We start from the raw sequence: 23646 nt of genomic DNA on the forward strand, positions 1-23646 counted from the left end.
TATCTGCCTACTATGAGGACGGCAAGAGCAGAACTGGCTCAGGAGACAGTGACTCAGGCTTTGTCTGAAATTAGTTACTGATTGGCTGTGTTTCCTGAACCAGGTAGTTTACTGCTCTGGATTTTAGTTTCTATTTCTTTAAGAGATTTAGAGGCCAGGCGCCGTGGCTCACTCCTGTAATCCCAGCACTTTGGGAGGCCAAGGCAGGCGGATTACCTGAGGTCAGGAGTTCAAGACCAACCTGGCCAACATGGTGAACCTTGTCTCTACTAAAAATACAAAAATAAGCCGGGTGCAGTGATGAGGGCCTGTAACCCCAGCTACTCAGGAGGCTGAGGCAGGAGAATCGTTTGAACATGGAAGGCAGAGGTTGCGGTGAGCCGAGATCATGCCACTGCACTCCAGCCTGGGTGACAGAGTGAGACTTTGTTCCCCCTGCCACAAAAAAAAGAGATTTAGAGCCATATGATATCTTATTCCTCTTATCATCCTTAGGTTCCATAGGTCATGATAGAGTCTCCAGGGAATAAGGATCTTTCTCTTAAGTTACACAAAGCCCTAGAAATGGTAATCATTTATTGGAAAAACATATGAATATAGAAGACATCATTGTATTGAGTTTTATAAAAACTCTTCAGCAACCTATGCATGGGCTGACTGACATGTTTGCCTTGCCTCTATCCTGATTGTTTTCTCCTTTCACTTAGGAATAAGCTCTCGACATAAGGACTCTGTAAATGCTTTTAGGTCTGTTAAGAAAATGCTGACTCAAATTAGCTACAAGGGAGAGAAGAGTGAGAGTCCCTTGTAGTTGTTTGTTTCTTAAATTCTCAGTGACCAAAAATATGAGAGAGATGGGGAGGTGAGAGAGACAGAGAGAGAGAGAGAGAGAGAAAAGGGAGTGGGGGAGAAGAGGGAGAATATTTGCTGCTGCAATAAAACCAGTTGTTTTGTTCATATAATAATTTTTAAAAACATTTTGCTCAACTTTTCTCTTGAATAAAATACTTATAGCTACTTTAAGGATTTTGAGTTGAAGCAGAATTACTCAATGTGGAAAAGGTTAATTTATAATGGAAACTAAAAAAGATGAAGAAAGAGGGATGCATGGGTAGCAGGAGAGTAAAGGAAATGTAGGAGCTAATTTGCTTGGTTTTAGAGATGATAAAATTTTAATGTCAATCAAACCTTGTATATGATTCTTCTTATATTATGTATATTTAACTTTCTTGAAGTTGACTAGTTTTCGGAGACAAGAAATGTTATACTTTGCTGATCAGTTTAAGATGCCATGAACTTTTTTGAAAGCAATTTGGCAACATGCATTAATAATTTTAAAAAATTATACCATTTGATCTAATAATTCTACTTTTAGAAATCTATCCTAAGGGAAAAAATATAAAAAATGAAGAAAAAATAATAAACAAAAGATGTTTCTTGCTAGGCTATTTTTAATATCAATCTGTCCAAAGTAAAAATATGTTTTTACTTGGTTCCTTTCCAGGCCAGATTCCATAATCTATTATTATAATTATTCTCTTGTAAATACGTTCATTCCTCTGTCTACCTTTCTTTTGTGTCACTCGCCTGGCTAACCCTAACACTGAATAAGCCCAACTCTTTACTCTCTGTCAGTTCCTAACCTTGGCGGAGAGAACCACAGTCCAGTGGAATAATAGAACTATCAATTCATGATTATCAACCTCAACCACTATTTATGTGCTTGATATATATGCCAAATTCAGTGACAATTTCTACTCCTTCTCTTAGTGAATCTAAGCACCAACACTCTCTTTTTCATGAAACACCCTGAAACCTTCCTTTGGTTTCTGTAGCATCATGGTTTCCTTGTTTCTTTCCTGCATTTCTGGAGTCTCCCTTATCTTTTACCTGTCCTTTAAGTTTTCCACTTCTTTAGACCTCAGTCTTTGAGCTCTTCTTTCTTCACTGTGTTCTTTTGCTTTCAGTGACTGTAGGAATCCCCTTGGCTTTACATGCAACCTCTATAATGCAGATGTCCCAAATGTATCTCTTCAGCCCAGCCCTTTCACCACGTCTCAGACTCCAACATCCAAATACCTATTTGTCAGAGCCACTTGGCCCTCCACTGTCATCGCTGGCTCCTGCCATTCCCTCCGGGTCTGCTCTTCTTTTAAAAAATGCAGATTCCACATAAAGAAATTAAGAATGTCCCTTAATATTTTGGTGAATTTCCTATTGGGCAAATCATAGCTATTTGTGAAGAGAAATACAAATATTAGAAAATAGAATGAACCAACTTAGAACCAAAAAACTTGAGAACTTTCTTATCCAAATTCATGACTTAGGTGTTTGCAGTTTAAGCTTCTGGTTTAATAAATGCAAATGTTAGAAAATACAAAACATGGAATACTATTAGGAGCTCATAGTGTACCTAATGTAATTTGAACATTATTTTTTTAAAAACCACAATACAAATCCTTACCAGTTCCCTAGGCTTTTACATCTATAATTTAGACAAACAGAACACACAGCAGAGGTAAACATGCTTATTTCTCAGAGGAATAGATTCACAGAAATCCCCATTTGCAGAAATGCACCCGGGATTAGTAGCATTAGTGCAGACATTCCACTTATGTATATATGTTTTAAAAACACCCTGAGGCATACAGGAAAAATAACTGCCTCTATTTTGTGTGGTTGTCCTTTGGGAGAAGTAGAGTTGATATGTGAACATTAACAAGATGCATTTACTTTTGAAAAGTAGATCAGCTCAAAATTGTGAGTCATAAACAATTTTCTAGCTCAGTGGTTCTCAGCCTTTGGAAATATGAGAACAGCTTTTTAACATTAAAAAAAATTAGAGATCTCCTTCCCATAAAAACAAAGCAACACTAAACAAACACCTCACACAAAATCACAGTAGCTTTGATGTGTTCATTTCTTTCAGTTGAGGAGATAAAGAGAAAAAAGTGTTACTATTAATTTGGTAATTCTTTAAGAAACTTGTATTCTTTCTCTTTTCTCTTGATTTCCTTCTATGTTTGTGTTTACTTTTTTGTTAATATACTGTATTTTTGATATGTCACTTTAAATTATTTGTGGTAACAGTAAGAAGAAAAGTAATTTAGTAATCTTTTTATTGGATAAATTATTTTTAAAGAGAATAAGTACTTTATATTTAAACTATTTGAAACTACATATGCAAATAGGTTAAGAAATCAGAAATCCCTCTACAGGGATATTAATAAAAAACAGCCACTCGCTGGTATCCCTATCCATTCTCCCAAATTTCTACTCCTCTGCAGCATTTTCAACTAATAGAGCTGTTCTTAAAAATACCTTTTCTCCATATCTCTATATAGCAGATTTATATTGTTACTTCTTTTGCTACAACTTTGTTACTGAACTTTTGTAGTTTTAGTCATAATGCATTGCTTGATATCCTTTGCTTCATAGCTTCTCTTTTGACCTACCATACATGTTTACTTCCATTCTTCTCCTGCTCTCCCAGTGAAGCAGAGCACAATTTTGGTTAGATCAATATTTAATGTTATTTTGACTATAAAAGTGCTATTTACCGATAAACCAACCGGTATACTATGATTACTTTTTCTTTCTTGTAAAATACTTTATTTTCCTTGGAGTTAATACTCATTGTTTACTTAGTTGTTTTCTATGCTTATCCCTAATTCAATCCCAAATTCTGTCAGTTGTCCAAATTTAGTCAGCCACATTAAATTTTGTCTAGTCATCTTTTCGAAAAAATTCCTCTTGGGGCCTTCCAACTTGTCCTAAACCCTCCTGGTTACTCTCAAGACTTGGTCCAGAGTTATGTTCTTGGGAATCCCCCCCATCTCCCTACAGATTTTTTTAACTTCTCTATTATGTTGGATTGCCTGTTTTTGGTTCCCTTGTTTTCCTGTTTCTTAGTTTACTCCTTTGTTTTGATTGAACATGTTCTTTGGTAGTCTTCTGAGAAAGATGTATTCAAAAAAAGTTTTTTTTTCATATCTCACATCAGAAAATATTTTTGGCCGGGCGCGGTGGCTCACGCCTGTAATGCCAACACTTTGGGAGCCTGAGGCGGGTGGATCATGAGGTCACGAGATCGAGACCATCCTGGCTAACACGGTGAAACCCCGTTTCTACTAAAAAAATACAAAAGAATTAGCCGGGCGTGGTGACGGGTGAAACCCCATCTCTACTAAATACACAAAAAATTAGCCGGGCATGGTGGCAGGCACCTGTAGTCCCAGCTACTCGGGAGGCTGAGGCAGAAGAATGGCGTGAACCCAGGAGGCAGAGCTTGCAGTGAGCCGAGATTGCGCCAGTGCACTCCAGCATGGGTGACAGAGTGAGACTCCACCTCAGAAAAAAAAAAAAAAAGAAAAAAAAATATTTTTATTTTATTTGGACATTTTTTCAATAGTTTAGATATAGAATTCTAGGTTGGAAATCGTTTCCCCTTAAAATTTTGGGTTCTATCTACTAGTATTGTTGAATGACGCAATACTGTTCTCTTAATCAAAAAGAACAAAACATTGGTGTTTTTAGACTCTTCTCTGCTTTATTGTTGTTCTGAAATTTCACAATGGTATGCCTTCATTGATGTCTATATTCATTCATTATATTGGAACTTTGTGTCCCTTTCAATGTTAAAACTAATTTCCTTCAATTATGGTAAAATTATTTTGAATTACTTTCTTAACTATTTACTTTTTTTTTTTTTCTCTGTTCTCTGTTTCTGGATTTTCTGTTATTTGGATCTTTGTTCTACTGGACTTTCCTAATTTTTCTATTTTTTATTAAATAAATTTCCATTTTCTATCCTTTTGTCTTTTATTTTCTGGAAGATATTACTTTCTGGAAGATTTATTCTTCCTTCTACTGAGTTTTACATTTGTGCTTTCATATTTTTGATTTCTCAGAACTCTTTTTTATCCTCTGCCTATATTTTTATTTGTGTCTTATTCTTACTTCATGGATGTAATACATTCTCTTATTCCTTTCAGAATATTAGGGATATTTTTTGAAGATTTTTTTCTTTCTGTATTGCATCTATCTCCTGTAAGTTGCTTTCTTTTCTGTTAGTTGCTTTGATTTCTGTATTTCATATGAGATACTTTCCTTACTTTCCTTACATGCCTGGTGATCATTACCTATCTACTCATTTTTAAATGGGACATTAAAAAGCTGATAGGAAGATTCATGCCTGTGAATGGAACTGACTATCATGGCCATCTTCTCATATCAGTATAAGGCCATCTTTTTGTATCAGTATCCTTAGGACTTTCTTCTTGGGCTAGTATAAATTTCCAGATTCAGATTACCTTACATTATTAGAAAATACTTTTACTCTGACATTTATTCAGTAGTGTAGGTATAGAATTCTAGATTCTCTAATCTTCCTGGTATGTTTGTACCCAATTTTCAATAACGGGGAGGGGAAGGGTCCTCAGATTTGATATGTAAACTTTTACTTAATTCTACCCATGTAATTACATAGAATGATTTTTCTTAGGCTCTTTCAATGTAAAGAATCATCCCATAAAAGCAGGAGGGATTCCAATCTAAAGTTTGGTTCAGATGTTGGGACTGATGATGCCACACACACATGAAAAAGCTATTGTGAGGTTTATTACTTACAGAATTGAGGTCTCTAGGAAGAGCAGGGCAGGCCTCTTAAGCAGATCCTAAATGGCTTGAAAGAGCTAGGAAAGGAGACTGGAATGGGTGTTTATTGCTGTTGATGCTAGCCCAGGTGAGGGTTCACTCGCAAAGAGGATTGCATGGCTTGAATCTCCCATCAGTGCCAAAGCAGGGAGCCCCCAAGCTTTCTTATCAGCTTGCCTAGATGTGGGACACAAGAGGAAGAAGGAAGGTGAAGGTTAATGAAATGAATCCTCATTACAGGAATGCTCTGGACAGAGGTCAGAACATTTAAGAATGGCTTCCACTTTCAGAAAATATTACAAGAGGGGATTATCTTACCCAGGTCTGAGATAGAGAAGGACTTAAATTTGAAAGCTCCAATTTTCCCTTTGTACGGCTAATGATGAGGCCAGGAGTATGTATGTGATTCTACTGCTAGGAAAACTTGTTAAATGATCTTTCATATGCAATAGCTCTCAGAGTGTGAGAGATCACCAGCAGCATCAGCAGTTCCAGAGAATTCATTACAAATGCAAATTCTCTGGGGATGAGGCCTTACAATATTGGTTTTAACAACCATTCCTGTGATGCTAATATGTGCTCAAATTTGAGGACTTTAGATGTAGAGTATGCAAACTAATCCATGTCTAGGAAGGAGCTGGAGAACTAAATGGGCACAAAGAAAGAAAAGGACTTTTGAATTTTTTATTGGCAAGTGGAAGAGATAGAAAGACAGGTCATGTCCCTGGGAAGAACAGGTACAGGGGAAGATTCCTGGAAAGAGGAGAGGAGCCCTGCAACATGGCAGGAGGCTAGGGTCTGAGGAGGAAGAGAGCTGGTGAGAATTTCCAAGAGGTAGGGATGGTTAAAGACGTCTTAAGACGGTGATATGTGACACTCTGCTTTATGCTTTCTATGTTGTAATATTTCTCCCTCAGTCATGTGTGATCAGTAGAAGTCAATTATACTGGTGAGATGTGGTGGCTCACGCCTGTAATCTCAGCACTTTGGGAGGCTGAGATGGGCAGGTCACTTGAGGTCAGGAGTTCAAGACCAGTTTGGCCAACATGGCAAAAGCCCATCTCTACTAAAAATATAAAAACTAGCCAGGCATGGTGGCACATGTCTGTAGTCCCAGCTACTCGGGGGGCTGAGGTATGAGAATTGCTTGAACCCAGGAGGTGGGGGTTGCAGAGAGCTGAGATCGTGCCACTGCACTCCAACCTAGGCAACAGAGTGAGACTCTCTTGACTAAAAAAAAAAAAAAAAAAAAAAAAAAAAAAGAAGTCAACTACACCTACACACAACCAAGTTGTATTACACAGTGGGGAATGAAGGAGAAGAGGTCAAGGAGGAAAAAAAAATTACCATTACTCTGTGCAGAGAGAGGATGTCTTTTTAATTTTTTCTTATCAATGCATTCAGTATTCACTGACTGACTGACTAAATAAATGAAATGTCTGAGTACTTTTAGATCGAAAGAACTTAGGCCTATTTTTTATTAAAGAAGTAATTTGTTGCCTTAAGCATATCATATATTAAAAATAGAAATAAAAAAGATTATGTATTTTATTTTTTAAAATGCAGATAGCAAAATATGTGAATCCCTTTATACAGACTAGCTATATAAATTATGTATGCAAATTCCTTATAGAGGGTACCTATTTTTATAAATATTTATATAAATTATAGTGTCTACATTTTCTTTGAAAGTTGTTAAACTCTTATTCCTATAAACAGATGTCTTATAAGCTTTTAGAATACTTTTTCTTATTTTTTAAAAAAGTTAAACATTTTTACTAGGGATTATTGGAAAGGAAAAATAATCCAAAAAGAATAATTAAAGTTATTCATAATAATACACCTAGAAATGACAGGAATCATGTAGAATTTTATAGTTGGAAGGGCCCCTCTGTGTTAATTGCATACCTGTTATTTTACAGAACTCCTTGCCCTCCTAACTTCTTCAGAGTCTTCCCTTCCACACGTTTATTGATTTAGACCAAAACATCAGCATTAATTGTTATCCCTCATCACTGTATTAGTCTATTCCCACATTGCTATAAGGAAATACTCGAGACTGGGTAATTAATAAAGGGAAAAGGTTTAATTGACTCACAGTTCTGCACGGCTGGGAAGGCCTCAGGAAACTTACAATCATGGCGGAAGGGGAAGAGGCACGTCTTACATGACGACTGGTGAGAGAGAATGCGCACGTAGGAGAAACTGTGACACACTTATGAAACCATCAGATCTCGTGAGAGCTCACTATCACAAGAACAGTATGGGGGAAACTACCCCCCATGATCCAATCACCTCCCACCAGATCCTGCCCTCGACACGTGGGAATTATGGGGATTACAATTCAAGATGAGATTTGGGTGGGGAGACAGAACCTAACCATATCCAGGAGGTGGGGGTTGCATATAAATCACTTTGCATAGTTCTTCATCATTACCATTGTGGTAGGAAAAAAGGCCCAAACCCCTTCCTTGAAGAAGCTATGCTCTTGCACGTGTGACTTTTTTTTTTTTTTTCTATGTCTTTCTTGGTACAGATAGTCCCCAACATTTGGTGGTTTGACTCATGATTTTTCAACTTCATGATGGTATGAAAGTGATATACATTCAGTAGAAATGACACTTAAAATTTTGAAGTTTGATTTTTTCCTGGGCTTGTGATAGGTGGAAGGATACTTTCACATAATGCTGGGCAGCGTAAGGGAGGTGCCATTCCCAGTCAACCAGCTGATGATGAGGGTAAACAGTAATTCCATTTTTCACTTTCAGTAAAGTATTAAAAAAAATTACATGAGATATTTAACACTTTATTATAAAATACGCTTGCTGTTAGATGACTTTGCCCAACTGTAGGCTAATGTAAGTGCTCTGAGCATGTTTAAGGTAGGTCAGGCTAAGCTGTGATGTTCGGTAGGTGAGGTGCATTCAATGCATTTTTGACTTAACGATATTTTCCACTTAGGACAGACTTATCAGGACATAACCGCACTGTAAGGTGATAAGCATCTGTATCTATGGATCCCACTCTGTGAATTCATCCACTCTTCTGGCTTCCGTGAGCTGAGGATCCTCAGCATATTTTTGAAGCCCAAATTTCTTCTGCAATAATTTATTTCCATCTGTCCTTTTGAGATTTCTTTTTGGATGCTTTTCTGTTTCCCCAAAGTCTTTATTTCAAGAATGGAATTCTGGTTTCCTCCAGCATGCTCCAAAAGAGTTCGGGTCTCCTGACTTAACTATTTGTGTTTGTGTCACTATCATTGTGGTAGGAAAAGAGACCAAAATCTCTGACGAGACTTCTCGTCACTCCTGTGGTCTTCCAACTCTGTCTCTCATCTCTGATCTGGTCTACTGAGGCCCCTTGATCATTCTTTCATAATAGCATCTGTGCTGATTCTTTTCTGTTTTTTATTGATCCCTTCACACCTGGATCATTGTGATTGTTTCATGAATGGCCTCCCTACCTTGAGTCTCTCTTCCCCTCCACACCTCACTTCCAAGTGCTGCAGAATTAACCTTGTAAAAATACTACTCTTACTCTGTAATTAACCTGTCCAGGAACCCTTGGGGGCTTCCTGTTGCCAAAAGGGTAAAATCTACAATCTTTGTCCCGGTGACCAACTCTTCTGCAATCCTTCAACCTCATCTTCTTCTATTTTTTAATGAAAAAAATATCTGTAACTAGGATATCCTGCTTCTGGTTTTTGAATTCTCCTGGCTTATTCTCTCCATGAGAGATTATATTGAATAAGGCTGTCTTCTTCAATTCCTATTCTAGATGCTAACATTGTATTTCCTCTGAATAACCTTTTCTGATCAACTAACCCACAGCTATTTGTTTCTCATTTGAGCTTATAAAGCACTCGTTGTTCCATGAATTGGCTCTTAATCATAGAATAATAACACTACTCTCTGAGTAACTACTATGTGCCAGGCATTGTTCTAAGTCTCTCTTAGTTCATTTAACCTCAGTCAATCAGATGAAGTAAGCATAATTATTACATCCATTTTGCAGTGGGAACAGAGGTACGGACAGGTTAAGTAACTGACTCAAGGTCATAGGATGGTAGAACTAGGATTTGAATCAAAACAATCTGGTTCAGAACCTGCCCTCTTTTCCACCCATACTGCCTCTCAGTCTACACTGCCTTCGATTGTTATTTCACTCTCTGTTTGTGCATGCCCATTTTTATATGTATTGCGTTCCTAAAGAAAATGAATGCCCCTTGAAGGCAGGAACTATATCTTATATGCATTCTCTGAAAGGCCGAGCGGAGAGCTATGTGCTTAAATAAGCACTGAATGTGTGTTTGATTTGAATGGATTATGGAGCATTTTTTTTCCTTCCTGAGATAATGTAACTTTTTTTTCTGAGATGGAGTCTCGCTCTGTCACCCAGACTGGAGTGTAGTGGTGCGAACTCAGCTCACTACAAGCTCCATCTCCCAGGTTCACACCATTGTCCTGCCTCAACCTCCTGAGTAGCTGGGACTACAGGCACCCGCCAGCACGCCCGGCTAATTTTTTGTATTTTTAGTAGAGATGGGGTTTCACTGAGTTAGCCAGGATGGTCTCGATCCTGACCTCGTGATCCGCCCACCTTGGCCTCCCAAAGTGCTGGGATTACAGGCATGAGCCACTGTGCCTGGCCAATATAGTTAATTTTTATGATTTGAAAAGATAGTCTCAAAATCAGATTTGACTAAGTTATGATGAAAAGAAAGGTAAAAATCAAGTGGTGAGCTAATGTCCTGGCCTCACCTCTTGGGTTCAGTGAAGTTAGATCATTTCACAAATTACACTGTGTCACGTCTGAAAAGTAATGAGGGCTTAATGAGCCCACACAGTTCTTGCCTTTTTTTTTTTTTTTTTTTTTTTTGTAGTGGGTGAAATGTAAACTTGGTTAAGACCTGTATGTCAGCAAATAAGAATTAACTAGCCTTGACTCTGTTGCAGCTGAATGACCATGATTGAAAATGCAATTACTCTTTCCCAGTGTTTTTTTTTTTTTTCTTTTTTCTTTGTTTTCATTCTGAAGCCAAGTATGAGTTGGAGGAAAGGTGTGATAAAATTTTCCTATATTCTCAGGGGGTTCTCACTGACAGGCAGTTCAAGGAAAATGCAACAAAAACGCCCGCCATACCAGGAAAAGGCAAACAGCCAGAGGTATGGTAGAGAAGATATGCCTTTTAACACTCTGAATTGTATTACCTGGTTACTTAAATCTGTATCATAACTTGTAACTTCTGGTTTTTTTCTCTCTCTCTTTTGAAGGAAATTTCCTCAGAAGCACTTCAGATTACTTTAAATTACTTATCAGGCCAAACTGGGTAAAACTGTCTTTCTTAAGAGCCATTCACGTTTAAAATGTGGACATGGAGCTCCAACTCCATGCCAACTGAGTGTTTTAATAGCAGTTTTCTGATATTTTTCCAGTACTTTATCAGTGAAAGGGGATCCTTGTATTTATTTTGTGATTATTGTTCGCCCAAATAAAATTTGCCTCTTGCAAAGCACCAGTAGAGAAAATGAATCATTGAACATTGATTGCAGGTCATGAACGGCAGAGCCTATTGGGCAAAATACAGGGGATCAAAAGAATGTGAGCCTGGTCTTGGTAAAAAATGGCATTTACCTTCTAGTCATGAAGGCAGGATTGGATTTGAGGCCCATCTCCTTCAGCCACACATTCTTCTTTCAGACGTCTCAGCAGTCTTGATAATATTCAGCTTTTGTTTATACTCGGTAGAGCCTAGATTTGATTTCCAGGGTTTGTCTTCCTTCCGTGACCTGAGAGAAAATCACTCTCAAGGCTGCCAGTTGTGGTCTGTAGGTTGTGCACCCGACTGGGACTGTGTAAGGTTACGTAGTACCCAGCCTGCACATCGACACATGCTGGCCCTGACCACTGTGTCTAGATTATTTCTGCCAATCGCCAATCTTACCTATTCTGTGTTGATGTCATAGATTTAATACTCAGAGTTCTAAAGGAGGATTGCCTTACTTTTATCCCCATGTACTAACCATAAAAGATACAAAGTAAATGCTAGACATGGTGGCTCACACCTGTAATCCCAGCACTTTGGGAGGCTGAGGCAGGTGGATCACGAGGTCAGGAGTTTGGCACCATTTACTGAATATTCACTAAGTGCAAGAAGACACTAGACCTTGCCTTTAGAACTGCACTGTCCAATTCAGCGACCACTAGACACACATAGTCATTGTGCACTGGAAATGTGGCAAGTCCCAGTTGAGACATGCTATAGATATAAAACTCACTTTGAATTGTGAAGACCTCATACAAAAAAGTAACTATTTCATTATTAATGTTTCATATATTATATATCAAAATGATGTTTTAGATACATTAGATTATATACAATATATTAAGATAAGTCTTATATATGTATATATATAATATAATGTATTAAGATAATACACAATATACAATTAAGATTATATACAATATACTAAGATACATCTTATCTATTTCTTATTATTTTTTAAAGTGTGGCTACTAGAAAATTGAAAGGTATGTGTGTGACTTGCATTTGTGGGTCATATTATCTTTTTACTAGACAGTGTTTCTTTATAATTAATAGAAAGAGAATGACATGTAAGCACATCACTGTAAGTCTGCGGGACAAGTGGTTTAAGCGGGGTACCTATGAAGTATGGAGAAGGGTGCAGCTAATGAGCTGGTGTGCTCAGGAAAAAAGGCCGAAGAGCCTAGAAGCAGTAGTAGGAAACAATAGAAATACTATTTTCATAGTTGCTCTTGATTTAGTTAAAATGGTGTATTACTAATTTAGAATGGTTATTATTGATTTGTCTTGTTATCTGAATGACAACAGTATTTTTCTTATAAAAACGACTCAAACATCATGCATGCATTATCTCAGGGTACCACCAGATGGTGCTGTGTTCTAGGATTGAAAAAGGCTGGCAAGAAAAAGTGGCACTCTTGACTTTCAGTGGTTCCTAAGCTTTTCAAAAGGGCACTCGGAACATTTTTGAGCTTGCAGACCCAATATATGTATGTCTATTTAAAAAAATAAATTATGTACCTAATATTGCACTAATACATTGTGGCAATTATAAGATACACCTATAGAAAAATTGAAATATAAAAGGCTATGATAGACTGAAATTCTAATATTTCTTTCCTACACTACAATGAACCTCTTTTGGGGATTGCATATCCCTGAGGTGTGTGCATCTGCCCTTTGAGAACGCTGGTTTATTTAACAATTGTTGTATAATTTTATTTTATTTTTCATCTTCATAAAGATAAAAGTAACAACAAAAAATATAAAACAAAACCTTCTTTTACTACGCATGGGTATTAAAATATGGATCACAGTTACCTGTCAAACCATTTCAAACACTGAAATTAGAAAAAGTTAAGACTTTTTCCTGGGGGATCTTTGTATTTTTCAGTTTTAAACTAGATTTAGTGTAATGTATCAGAATCATAAATGGAATAAAATAGCAGACCAAGTCTAAATTTTTTTCTGTTATATATTTTGTTGTTCAAAAATCAAAAATGTTAACTTTAAAGAGCATTAACAACCAAAGCAAAAGAATGGGTATAAATGCCAATGGTGCCCATATCAAATAAATATGTAGAATTGAATTTTTGACTGCGAATTTTCCTTTTGTGTTATTAATGTATTTATTTATTTATTTGGAATTAAATTTTTTAAAACCCTAAACATCTCAAAACAAAGAGGAAAACTTTATTAGACTGACTTTATTAGAGGAATACAATTGCAGTTTTCCCTGATTTTACAGAACTATCTCTGTATAAAGTTTTTTTTGTTTGCTTTTGTTTTTGGTTTTTTATTTGCATAAATTTTAAGAAGTACAATTGCAGTTTTATTACATGGATATATTGCATTGTGGTGAAATTTGGGCTTTTAGCATGCATGTCACCTGAATAACATGCATTGTATCTATTAAGTAATTTCTCATTCTGTACCCCCTCCCACCATCCTACTGTTTGAGTCTTTAATGTCTATTACTCCGCACTATGTTCCTGTGTACACATTATTTAGCTTCCACTTGTAAGTGAGAACATGCTCTATTTGACTTTCTGTTTCTGAGTTGGTTTACTTTAGATAATGGCCTCTAGTTTCTCCACGTTGTTGCAAAAGACATGATTTCATTCTTTTTTATGGCTGCCTAGTCTTCCATGCTGTATATATACCATGTTTTCTTTATCCATTCATCCGTTGATGGATACTTAGGTTGATTCCATAACTTTGCTATTGTGAATAGGGCTGTGATTAAACTATGAGTGCAGGTGTCTTTTTGACTGATTTCTTTATTTTGGGTAGATACCAGTAAATCCCAGTAGTCGGATTGCCGGGTTGAGTGGTAGTTCTATGTTTCGCTCTTTGAGAAATCTCCAAACTGTTCTCCATAGAGGTTGTACTAATTTACATTCTCATCAACAGTGTATAAACATTCTTTTTTATCCCTATCCTCACCAACATCCATTATTTTTTACTTTTTAATAATGGCTATTCTGACTGGTATAAGATAATACGTCATTGTGGTTTTAATTTGCATTTATCTGATGATTAGGGTTGTTAGGCATTTTTTCATATGCTTTTAACTTTTGGATTTCAGAGAACAGGTGATCCTTGTTACTTAGGTGATTTTCACTGGCCAGATGATTCCCCCGGGTCAGGCCATCCCATGGTCAGGTGAGTTCATGGTCAGGTGATCCCTGCTTGTCCAGTCAGCTGTGGTGGAGGCCGAGTCTGGATGACAGAGTATAAACATGAAACCCAAATTTCAGAGAATAAGGATTATGGGCTAGGTAGAGACTCCAGCAGGCATCATCTAGAGCAGGGGTACCCAGCCCCTGGGCCTCGGACTGGTACTGGTCTGTGGCCTGTTAGGAACCAGGTTGTGCATCAGGAGGTGAGCGGCAGGAGAGTGAGCATTACCACCTGTGCTCTGCCTTCTGTTACATCAGCTGCGGCATTAGATTCTCACAGGAGCCCAAACCCTATTGTGAATTGTGCATGCGAGGGATCTAGTTTGCCTGCTCCTTATGAGAATCTAATGTCCTAATGCCTGATGGTCTGAGGTGGAACAGTTTATTCCTGAAACCAACCCCCAACTGCCACCCCTGGTCAATGGAAAAATGATCTTCCACGAAACTGGTTCCTAGTGGCAAAAAGGTTGGGGACCACTGATCTACAGTAATTCCTGGCAATTACACCTGCATGATATTTTAAATCCTTTTTGTAAGACATGTACAGTGTGGTATCGATAAGGATGCTGGATTGGGAGTTATTGACCTTGGTAATCATTATGATACTCACGTGACCACTTTACTCATCAGTCTGAATTCATCTGGATACAAGCATAACACTAAGTCTCCCCATTAAAATCGACAGATCAATCAATTCATCCATAAAAATATGAACATTAAGGAAAGCCAGATAAACAAAATTGGTTACATGAGTATCATAATTATTACCAAGGTAATGAGTAGACATGGTTTATCAAAGTGAGGGGCAGAATGTAGGGAAGAAAGCAAGCTGAGGACTCACTGAGACCAATAAAGGATCTACTTTTTTGTCAACCACAAATCAGGGTAAGTAAGAGTGTTAGGCAATTAGGTTGATAAGTAGCAATAACCTATTGTCCATGTCCTTGTATTAATCAGTTGTGTATTAATAAAGGCACAATTTTGAAAACCTCTTGCAGTTGACCTCTGAATTGCGTTTTCTGTTCGCTTTGGTCCTTGGCAGTAGCTGAGGAGTGGAATTTACGGCCTTGTTTAGCAGCACTTTACAGAGCAAATCATGCCCAGGGGATTCTGTCATCCTAATTTTATTCATTGAATCAGGAGGAAGTCAATATCTCCATAGCTTTGGAGGTTGGATTCTGTCAGAATGAGGTGAATGGAAGACTATGTAGATCATTTCTATTTATTTAAAATTCAAGGCCAGACATAATAAAATAAGAGGAACTTGATAAGTTAATTTTTGTCTCCTAGGAAAGCACTGTCTTAGAACCCAGCTCACCTGATTTTGCCGATGAGTCAACTTCGAAGCGTGCCTCATTCCGGAAAGTGAATCACGTAATCACAGTAAGTTACACACATAACAGGCACAGATGGCTCCTTGCTGTTATGTTTAAGCCAGTGGTGTACCACCTTTTCTGTCTGTAATTCTTCACATTTGTCAGATTAGGTCAATATAAAGGGCTGCACTTTTTTGACAAGGATGTGGTTGCCATGTTAGCTTCTTATGCCCTTAACTGTCATTTTGAAGATCAAGTTTAATTTCCCAGACTTTGGATTGAAGAAAAACTCAATTCCCAGTTAGCTTTACGTGGCTACAACATTATGACACACTTCTATCGAGAAATATAAAGGTAATTCCTATGATTGACACTAGGATTTTCCTGGCTTTGTGTGTAGTTTACATGTGTGTTATACAATGATATCCGTAATGCCACTAGACCGGGCTCCGTTAGTTCTGTTTTAGTTAACGTATTAGTCTGTTGTGCCTTATTATACAGGAATACCTGAGGTTGGGCAATTGAAAAAGAAAAGAGGGTTGTTTGGCTCACAGTTCTGCAAGCTGTATAAGCATAGCACCAGCAACTGCTTGGCTTCTGCAGAGGCCCCTGGAAGCTTCCAGTCATGGTGGAAGGTGAAGGGAAGGCAGGGATGTCACATGTTGGAAAAGGAAGCAAGAGAGAGGGGAGGGAGGCACCAGACTCTTTAAACAACCAGCTCTCACATGAACTAATAGATCAAGAGCTCACTCAGTTCCACAGGGGATTCCTGAGGGCTCTACTCTCATGACCCAAACACTTCCTAACCAGCCCGCCTCCAACACTGGGGGTCACATTTCAATGAAATTTGGAGGGACTGACATCCAAACTATATCAGTTGTAATTGATTACATTAATGAATTTTCACTATTTTACTGGTGGCTCTTAGGATAAAACTTCAAGGATTTTAATATTAACCTATGACACATGTTAGCTTGCGACAGAACCAAGCCTTTAGTATCACCCAAACTACCAGGCAACATGTGACTTTTTTTTACATGGCAGAATATACTTCATTGTATGCCAAGACCAACTCTGTCCGGGAGACCTTAACCGAGTGGCACTAGAGGAATTAAAGACACACACACAGAAATATAGAGGTGTGAACTGGGAAATCAGGGGTCTCAAAGCCTTCAGAGCTGAGAGCACTGAACAGAGATTTACCAAGGTATTTAGTAACAGCAAGTCAGTCATTAGCTTTGTTTCTATAGATGTTAGATTAACTAAAAGTATCCCTTATGGGAAACGAAGGGATGGGTGGAAATAAAGGGATGGGTTGGGCTAGTTATTTGTAGCAGGAGCATGTCCTTAAGGCACAGATCGCTCATGCTATTGTTTGTGGTTTAAGAAGGCCTTTAAGCAGTTTTCCGTCCTGGATGGGCCAGGTGTTCCTCCCCCTCATTCTGGTAAACCCACAACCTTTCAGCGTGGGCATTATGGCCATCATGAGCATGTCACAGTGCTGCAGAGATTTTGTTTATGGCTATTTTTGGGGCTATGGCCAGATTTTAGGGGGCCTGTTCCCAACAACTGTATTTCCATGTTCCGCAAAGTTTTTTGGGCATACGGCACTGATATTAATGAAAATTTATATTTATGTATCATGTAAATATTTAAATTGTTTAAGTGCATTTTGGCATTATGCACTTCATAAATATATGTTGTAATTGTTAAAAATATTAGGTAAAAAATAAATATAAATTGCAGTTATGATCATTTCTTTTTGCCTACCCTGGGGGTATGTGCTTTCTATTTGGACTTTTCTGCCAAGGTCACAAAATCATGATTACATCCACCTTTCATATAACTAGGGAAATAAAAACAAACCAACATTACCATTCTGGAAAGAACTTTTCTGAGTCTTTTTGTCCAACTACTTGTTTTTTAGGCACAATTAGGAGATTGTTTCTAAGACAATATTAATAATTAATTCTATGTGGTTTTCAAAGTTTTAAATTTTAAAGAACTCAATCATGTGACAGAGCATAATTATCTCAAATAACAGGAAAAGCATGTAAGTGATGACATGACTGTGATTCATTTCCTCTGTGTGGTCACTGTTTGACTTTTTGGGATCAAATGTTCACTTGAGAGCCAGGGGTGCCTGGGACCTGGGAAAAAATGCATCCCTGCCCAGGATCCTCATTCTGTGAGTCACACAGACAAAACCAAGGGTTGGTGAGTGACAACTAAGACCAAGGTTGGAACCTGCTCATAGGAGAAGCTTCATTTGGTCCTTCTCCAGCAGCACCTATATAGCCACTTCTAATCCACAATTCGAGGGATGGAAGGGCATATTCAGTTTTTCTTCCTTGGTAATTTGAAACCAACTTGATAACAGCTTGTTCAAATGAGGAATGGATAGAACATCTGTTTAAATCAACCCTCAGAGTGAGAGACAGAACTTTTGTGTGCCTAATATTCCCATTGGCTAACCCAGTGCTTAAGCCTCCATATCATGGCTTCTGAGAGCCTTCACCCAAATGCCCAGTGTGAAGGCATGGTCCTGTCAGGAGTGGTTTTCCTGCTTGGAGATGGCTTTTGCTTCACATCTTTCTATTCTCCAAGGCTGTTTACTTCGCCACCTATCCAGAAAGAATTTTTTTTTTTTTTTATGATTCCATAATTTTTTAGTACTGGAAAATTTTTCAGTGTTTTCACATAGATTATTTCATTTGATGTTCATAATCCTTCAGGGTAAATAGGGTAGGTTGTTGGTGTCCGTATATTATGGATAATGAATCAGAGATTAAGAGAGGGTAAATCTGATTTCTACTGCAAACAAAAGGCAGAAAAATTATAGCAGAGGAAGCATATTTCATTCTAGTTTTCAGCATATCTAGATTAATTCTGGTTTATTTTTAATTTCAGCTGAATATGTTACACTTCCTCAACTGCTGTCCTGGGGTTCATTGAGGTGGAACCACCTAGACATCATATACATGCCTTGGCTGCATTTACATCTCACCCCTCCTGCTTCCCCAAGTATAATCACCCCAGTGCTATTAAACAGATTATAAGAAAATGAAGTGTTCAGTGCTAACTCCAAAATTCCAGGCGCTATGATACTGCTGCACACATCCAAAGGGACTTCCTACTTTAAGAAGCTCCCTTTTAAATGAAACTCTTGACTTCTTAGTGTTGCCTCAGAAATGTGCTTTTCATTACAGAGAATATTACAGAGAGAGTTCTGCTGCCTCATGGAGGAGCCACAGGAACTGTGCACAATCTTTCTTACCACAGAGTCACAAGGAGAAAATTGGCAGCTTAGGAGACCAACCAGCTAAATGAGATATGTCAGCCGACAAACAGCTTAAATACTCTTGGATCATTTTTCCTCTACTTTATCGAGTAGTTTTAGTTTGAGGGAAGTGAACGATCTTCTGGGTGGCTTCCTTACTCAAGATTTCTCTGTCTCTGTCTTCTTAGGCGTTTGTTTCTTTATGCCTGGATCTGCCACTTCACCTTTTGCCTTTTTTCCCATATCTACCTCTGACTCTATCTTCGTCTTTTTGTCTCTCCCTTTATTTTCTTTATTTTTGGTTTCTCTTTTTCATTTTCTCTTATATTGTCAGTCACCTTAATTTCTATAAACACATAATTATCACTAACAATTAAAGAGCTTTATAAATGATGATGAAAATTTGAAACAAATTTCTTAAAGAATCTTTGAATCATTGTGTGTGTGTGTGTGTGTGTGTGTGTGTGAGAGAGAGAGAGAGAGAGAGGAGAGAGAGAGAGAGAAAGAGAAAAGTATTTATTGTTGACCTGTGATTTCCTCAATCCCAACCCTAAATGTGAGTTGTAGAACTTGGATTTGAACCTGCAGCCAGTTAGGGACCAGAGCATCTGCTCTTTAGCACCACATCACACTGCCTTCCTCCTGGTCTCCAAAGGTATAACTGAAATATTATTGTAACTGAAATATTATTGTATCTTGCTCTTAGTACCTCTCCTGTATAAATGCACTCTTGCATTTCTTTTCAAATAACTATAATTCTAGATACATTTGCATAAATAGGATTAGAATCTTGCAAAAGTATATTCTTTCCAGAGAGTGTCTGCACAGGAGAAGGAGGCCAGCAGATGTCAGTCTCACCTCAGTAGAAGAGCTGAGAATAGTTTCATTGTGGCTTTTCTTCATGGCAGTTTGCTTTTTTTGAATGAACTTTCAAATAACCACACTCAGGGGAGAGCGCACTCAGGTGAGCGTGCACTCAGGGGAGCGCACACTCAGATGAACGTGCACTCGGGGGAGCATGCACTCAGATGAGCACACACTCAGAAGAGATCACACTCAGAGTAGTGCACACTCAGACAAGTGCACACTCAGAGGACTTCACACTCCGGGGAGCGCACACTCAGGGGAACACACACTAAGACGAATGTGCACTCAGACAAGCGTGCACTCAGGGGAGCGTGCACTCAGATGAGCGCACACTCAGAGGAGCTCACACAGACGAGTGCACACTCGGGAGCGCACACTGAGGTGAGCGCACACTCAGAGGAGCACACACTCAGATGTGCGCACACTCAAAGGAGCTCATACAGACGAGTGCACACTCAGAGGAGCTTACACTCAGAGGAGCGCACACTCATAGGAGCTCACATTCAGACGAGTGCACATTCAGGGGAGCGCACACTCAGAGGAGACCACACTCAGAGGAGCACACTCAGACGAGTGCACACTCAGAGGAGCTCACACTCAGGGGAGCACGCACTCAGGGGAGCACACACTCAGGGGAGCACGCAATCAGGGCAGTGCACACTCGGGAGTGCATGCTCCGATGAATGTGCACTCAGGGGAGCATGCACTTAGAGGAGCACAAACTCAGAGGAGTGCACACTCAGAGGAGTGCACACTCAGGGGAGCGCACACTCAGAGGAGTGCACACTCAGGGGAGCGCACACTCAGATAAGCGTGCACTTGGGAGCATGCACTTAGATGAGCACACCCTCAGAGGAGATCACACTCAGAGGAGCGCACACTCAGATGAGTGCACACTCAGAGGAGCACACTCTTAGAGGAGCGCACACTCAGACAAGTGCACACTCAGAAGAGCTCACACAGACGAGTGCACACTCAGGGGAGTGCACACTCAGACGAGCACACAGAGGAGTTCACACGGACGAGTGCACACCCAGAGGAGCTCACGCTCAGAGGAGTGCACACCCATGGGAGCTCACACTCAGAGGAGGGCACACTCAGACGAGTGTGCATTCAGGGGAGCGCACACTCAGGGGAGTACGTGCTAAGGGGAGCACACACTCAGGGGAGTGCACATTCAGGGGAGGGCACATTCAGACGAGCGTGCACTCAGTGGAGCGCACACTCAGGGGAGCGCTCACTCAGGGGAGAGCTCACTTAGACGAGTGTGCACTCAGGGGAGTGCACACTCAGGGGAGCCCACACTCAGGGGAGTGCACACTCACGGGAGCGCACGTTCAGACGAGCATGTGCTCAGGGGAGCACGCAGAGGAGTGTGCGCTCAGGGTAGAGCACACTCAGGGGAGCGCACAGAGGAGTGCCCACTCGGGGGAGCACACGCTCACAGGTGGGCACACTCAGACGAGCGTGCACTCAGGAGAGAGCATACTCAGGGCAGTGCACACTCAGGGGAGCGTGCACTCGGGGGAGGGCACACTCAGGGGAGTGCACACTCAGTGGACTGCACACTCAGACAAGCGCGAACTCAGGGGAGCGCGTACTCAGAGGAGCGCACACTCGGGAGTGCACACTCAGGAGAGCGCACAATCGGGAGCACACACTCAGGGAGCTCACGCTCAGGGGAGGGCACGCTCAGGGGAGCGAACGCTTGGGAAGGGTACACTCAGGGGAGTGCACACTCAGACGAGCGTGCCTCAGGGGAGCGCACACTCAGGGGAGTGCACACTCAGGGGAGCGCGCACACAGGGGAGTGCACACTCAGACAAGCATGTGCTCAGGGGAGTGCACACTCAGGGGAATGCACACGCAAGGGAGCAGGCACTCAGGGAGCGCACACTCAGGGGAGCGCACAGACAAGCGTGCACTGAGGGGAGTGCACACTCAGATGAGCGTGCGCTCAGGGGAGAGCATGCTCAAGAGAGGCACGCTCAGGGGAGTGCAAACTCAGGGGAGTGCACACTTAGGGGAGTGCACACTCGGGGGATTGCACACTCAGGGTAGCACACACTCAGGAGAGTTCATGCTCAGGGGAGCACACACTCAGACGAGCTTGCCTCAGGGGAGTGCACACTCAGGGGAGCGCACACTCAGGGAGTGCACGCTATGGGCACACTCAGGGGAGCGCATACTGAGGGTATCGCACACTCAGGGGAGTGCACACTCAAGGGAGTGCGCACTCAGACCGGCGTACACACTCAGGGGAGCGCACACTCAGAGGAGTGCACACTCAGAGGAGTGCACACTCGGGGGAGTGTGCACTCAGACCATCGTGCACATTCAGGGGAGTGCACACCCAGGGGAGCGCACACTCAGACAAGTGTGCACACTCAGGGGAGTGCACACTCAGGGGAGCGCACACTCGTGGGAGTGCACACTCGGGGGACTGCACACTCAGGGGAGCGCAAACTCGGGGGAGCGCACACTCAAGGGAGCGCACAGACGAGCTTGCCTCAGGGGAGCGCACACTCAGGGGAGTGCACACTCCGGGGAGCGCGCACTCAGACCAGCATGCACACTCAGGGGAGTGCTCACTCAGAGGAGCGCACACTCAGGGGATTGCACGCTCTAGGCACACTCAGGGGAGCGCACACTCGGGAGTGCACACTCAGGGGAGTGCACACTCAGACGAGCATGCCTCAAGGGTGCGCACATTCAGGGGAGTGCACACTCAGGGGAGTGTGCACTCAGACCAGCATGCACACTCAGGGGAGTGCACACTCAGGGGAGTGCACATTCATGGGAGCGCACACTCAGACAAGCGTGCACACTCGGGACTGCGCACTCAGGGGAGCGCACACTCGGGGGAGCACACACTCAAGTGAGTGAACACTCAGGTGAACGCACACTCAGGGGAGTGCGCACTGAAGGGAGCGCACACTTGGGGGAGCGCACACTCAGACGAGCTTGCCTCAGGGGAGTGCACACTCAGGGGAGCGCACACTCCGCTCACTCAGACGAGCTCGCCTCAGGGGAGCGCACACTCAGAGGAGCGCACACTCGGGGGAGCAAGCACTCACACCAGTGTGCACACTCAGGGGAGTGCATACTCAGTGGAGTGCACACTCAAGGGAGTGCGCACTCAGACCAGCGTACACACTCAGGGGAGTGCACACTCAGGGGAGTGCACACTCAGGGGAGCGCACACTCAAGGGTGTGCACACTCAAGGAAGCGCACACTCAGGTGAGCGCACATTTGGACGAGCGCACCCTCAGGGGAGTGCTCACTCAGGTGAGTACACACTCAGGGGAGCGCGCACTCAGACCAGCATGCACACTCAGGGGACTGCACACTCAGGGGAGCGCACACTCAGGGAAGCGTACACTCAGGTGAGCGCACACTCAGGGGAGCGCACCCTCAGGGGAGCGCGCACCCAGACCAGCGTGCACACTCAGAAGAGCGCACACTCGGGGGAGCACACACTCAGGGGAGCGCACACTCAGGGGAGCGCACACTCAGGTGAGCGTACATTCAGATGGGTGTGCACTCAGGGTAGCATGCACTCAGAGGAGCGCACACTCGGGTGAGTGCACACTCAGGGGAACGCACAATCAGGAGAGCTCACGCTCAGGGGAGTGCACACTCAGTCGAGCGTGCCTCAGGGGAGTGCACACTCGGGAGAGTGCACACTCAGGGGAGTGCACACACAGAGGACCGCACACTCGGGGGAGCGCACACTCAGGGGAGTGCACACTTAGAGGAGTGCACATCAGGTGAGCGTACATTCAGATGAGCATGCACTC

The 23646-nt window shown here is 41.4% G+C and overlaps 1 long non-coding RNA gene across 1 annotated transcript in view; it reads left to right on the forward strand.

The window, feature by feature from the left end:
- LOC112622770 overlaps positions 1–23646 on the forward strand; it is a 93239-nt gene that overhangs the window by 36354 nt on the left and 33239 nt on the right. The window contains exon 2 of the long non-coding RNA XR_003119025.1: positions 15673–15765. This is a non-coding gene — a long non-coding RNA (uncharacterized LOC112622770). The remainder of the gene's footprint in view (positions 1–15672; positions 15766–23646) is intronic.

This window comes from Theropithecus gelada, chromosome 4 (genome assembly GCF_003255815.1).
Source record: "Theropithecus gelada isolate Dixy chromosome 4, Tgel_1.0, whole genome shotgun sequence".
Lineage (NCBI taxonomy): Eukaryota > Metazoa > Chordata > Mammalia > Primates > Cercopithecidae > Theropithecus > Theropithecus gelada.